The sequence below is a fragment of the Centruroides sculpturatus genome, unplaced genomic scaffold (genome assembly GCF_000671375.1).
Source record: "Centruroides sculpturatus isolate CEXI.00-Female unplaced genomic scaffold, Cexi_2.0 scaffold1628, whole genome shotgun sequence".
Taxonomy (NCBI): Eukaryota; Metazoa; Arthropoda; class Arachnida; order Scorpiones; family Buthidae; genus Centruroides; species Centruroides sculpturatus.
The window spans coordinates 135,291-139,396 of NW_019385754.1; the positions used below are offsets into that span (position 1 = coordinate 135,291).

Sequence of the window (4,106 nt, forward strand, 5' to 3'; positions counted from 1 at the left end):
CAACAAGCTTTATAGACATTAGTTTAAAACAATTATACAGAAACATTACCATCAATTGAGAAGTTCTTCGACGATCTAATCACGGTAAGTTTATTGCTTCAAATCTATTTAATTTGTAAATTGTCTGGCACAGTTAACTGACTTTTGGGCTACTTTATATAGTTAATAAAAATCAAATAAATAAATAAACATAACAAAAATGAAATAAGTATATTAAATTGTCTTGTGTAAATCTCTCCTTTCTTTCTCTGTAACATTATATATATAGCCTATGTATTATTTAACTAGAGAAGGAACATAGTGTAAAATACAAATATTTATACACAGAAATATGTGTGTAAGTTATATAATATATATATAAGTTACACACATATAATTTATATAAGTTATATAAAAATATATAATATACAATACATAGAAAACTTCTTTTGAAAGATTTACTGTTGATATTTCTGATTAACACAATATATATTAAAAATCTTTTAAGACTTTTAAAAAAAGTAAAATAATATACAGTATATTAAACAAATTAAAATTGTATATATAACTTATTCATATATATTTACATTAAACTTAGGAAATTTCTATTGACTACAAGAAATATTGTAATATAAATGCAAAAACAAATAATTAATTTATAAAAATAATATTATATTATATTTTCTGTGTAAAGTAAAAAAAAAAAAACTAAATTAAAGAAAAATAAAAACATTTTTAACTTTAATAAGAGTCAATTTTAACTTCAGCCATTTTAACATCAAGCCAAAAATTTCCTTATATAATATTTTTCCTCAATTTAAGTTATTACGTTATTTCGAGTAAAAGAGGAAGAAAAAAAACAATAAAATCTCGTATACGGTTTGAGAATTATTTTACAATTATTTGAAATTTATACGTAAGTATTAAATTCACCAATCAGAACCGTTTATGTTAATACGTATGCAACTCGATCTGCGTGCATTTTACTGTTGCTGTTATTCACTATCGTCTAGTGTAAAGTACGGGTCAGATGTACAGGATATCCTCGTTCAGTAAGTTGCTTCATTCTTTTTTTCTTTAAAATAATGTTACCGTTTTTATTATAAAAATTCTATTAATCTTCCATATTTATAATATATTTATAATTAATGAATTTAATATAATTAAAACATAAATTTGCGATGACTTTCGTCTGTCTAACACTTTTACTTATGTACAAATTAAATAAAAATAAATAAATTTAGTTTAAAACCAAAAACATTTTAAGAAATTCTTTTAATTAAATAATAGATTAATTATCTTTAAATCTACGTGCATTATTTTAAACTCTTATATTTAGTAAATTGTATTAAATTTAATATATAGAATTACACTTTATTGTCTTCTCGCAAGGCCAGAAAAACGACACTCTGCACTTTTATTTTTTGAAACTGCTAAGGAAAGTATAATACTTGTTTACAATTGTTTCTAAATATTTCTTTAGTGAAATTGTAGACTGTTGAAAATGTTGTCGATAACTATCTCTTTTTTGTTTAGCATTTCGTAATTTAGTAACATTGAATTCTCATGCTCGATCCTAATCAGGAATTGTCAGCTATGCTCTAATTGTCATATAAGTAATATAATTATGTAGGATATAAACAACATAGTAGCGAATATAAACTAATTTAATATAACAATATACTCATAAATTAATTTCTCCTTGTCTTTTGCATACATTTACACAATAAGAATGTAAATTTAATAATTATTTTAATAAGAAAATAAGAATTGTAGGGCAACGATCCCGTTATTTTATCCTGTATGATGTTTAGCTTGGCTTCTAAAACTTACTACTGTATTTACCATATCTCTACGGTGAACGTGTTTAACGAAATGGCCTATTTTAATTTAATTCTACAATAGAATGACTTCCCGAAAGCATATGACGTCAAATTTATCGTGACGGAGATGAATATACATTCGTGGTATTCTGTTAAGTGTTCTGTTGAATTAATATTCGATATAAATTAATGTCAAGCAAACACGATCATGTTTATAGACAGTATTAAATATCCGAATATTCTACATTCTCACATAGCATAACCCTTTAACCCTTACTGATAACTGAATATTATTTTTAAATAACTAAGGTTCAAATGTCTTGTTTAAACTGTATTAAATAAATATTTTGAAGTTTTATTCCAGGAAAAATGTTTTAATAAATTAATTTTTTGTTTTAATTTTAGTTATACATTACTAATCTATAATTTAAATATTCAAACGGGTTACGTTTGCAGTAATCAATAAATCTTGTTTCTGAGGATGGAAGAAATGATTTATATGTCAATTCTTTATCTCTTTTACCAAATTTCTGAAGCTTAAAAAGCTATGATAAGAATGTGCAATACATTAGCCTTTCATCCATGAAGAACTGATCTGGTTTAAGGAAAAATAAAAGTCATTTTACTATGAAAACCTACTTTCATTCCAGTATATTTTGTAGCTACTAGCACGATTGAATATTATTATCGAGTTTTTAATAGTAATTAAAGTAAAAATTAATTAATTTATCAATACATTTAGTTAAAATTTGAAGGTTTCCTAGTTTTTTTTAAATTAAAAAAAGCGAATAAAATTTTTTAGAGATAAATTTATTTGATTAATTATAATTATTTTTAAATATCAAGGATCAAGTATTTTAATTTATAACAATTTAATATACAGCAAGTCAGATATATATAACTACATTTTAAAAATATATAAGACATAAATATATAGTTACAGGTCACGTGAGAATTGTGTGTATATTTAAAGAAAATTTAAATTCGATCCGGAATTTAAAGTCAGTTTTAAAGATGTGATTAATAGCACTTTTTAAATCATATTTATCGAATAATTAAAATAATTTAATAAATAATTTTTAAAATTACAATATCATTTTTAATTATAGTAATCGATTCAAGTTTTGCTTCATTTCAATGGAAAATAGGAACGAAATTATAATAAAAACCAAAAGAAATATCTCAAGTTAAAGTACAGATTATGGAGTAGGGTATCCAGATATCACCAGGAATAGTTTTGGCATAAGTATAAATACATCATACATATTAAAATATATTTCAGAAGAAAATTTTTTGTTATATTTTATTTTTTAAATTTTGGTTAAGGAAGGATATGTGCCCTCTACTTACCTCTAAATACGCCTACGGTCATATGGATATCATTATCGTATTTTAGTTTTCAACGATTTAGTTTGACGCCTCGCTAAATCTCTTGTGTTACAGAAAACTTTTATTTTAGAAAAATAAAAATATTTCAAAAATTTATAAATATTATAGGTCAGAATCTCAAATATTAAGCACATAGTTGACAATGAAGTTGGTTCTGAATCAGAACAAATCTGCCTTTGATTAGTGTCTGTTGTTATTAATTAGTTTGTATTAACTAACATTCAATATTAATTATCAAAGTTTTAAACTAATTACGTACAATTAGGTTAAAAACTTAAAAATGAATATTAATTCTTAACGTTTCATAACTTACATATTGAAAGTTCAATAACAAATTAGGACAATTTCTTTGAACTCATTATAGGTCATGGTTTATTTTATAGGGCGAGAACTTACCTTATAGAGGAAAGTGATCCGTATAAACTCTAAATTGACGTTCTGAAATCAGTAGAAAATTTCTTAAGAACAATGTATGAACGATTATTGTTTTGGAGCACAGTTTGTCTTCTTGTAATCGGTAAGTAGTATTTTTATTTTTCTCTAAATATATAATTTACTATTGTATACTCAGAAAAGGTAGTGACTTTCTAAGTATGTCCTTATCTATATCAATCAGAGTATAATATATTAATTTATAAAAATAAAAGTATTATTATTACAGTATGTCAATATATAGTACAGGGCCGGATTAACCGTTACACAAAACATGCAATTGTATAGCATACAAAAGCAAAAAGAGCCCTCAACGGGCTGAAGTCTTTTCTTGGGTTTTAAAATAACCATTATTTCTTTCTCATCATATAATAATAAGAGTGTTTCTTAGAAGACTTAATTATTTAAAAAGTGAGTATTTATTTATGCATAGGGCCTACAAATCTATTGCTCTGTGTACAATATAGTAATTTTTTTGCTATT

The 4,106-nt window shown here is 23.9% G+C and overlaps 1 long non-coding RNA gene across 1 annotated transcript; it reads left to right on the top strand.

Moving 5' to 3' along the window:
* Positions 1-840: 840 nt before the first annotated feature.
* Positions 841-3,709, top strand: LOC111641799. Its single transcript, XR_002759476.1, has 2 exons — positions 841-1,031; positions 3,575-3,709. It is a non-coding gene; the product is annotated as an uncharacterized LOC111641799 (long non-coding RNA).
* Positions 3,710-4,106: the final 397 nt, after the last annotated feature.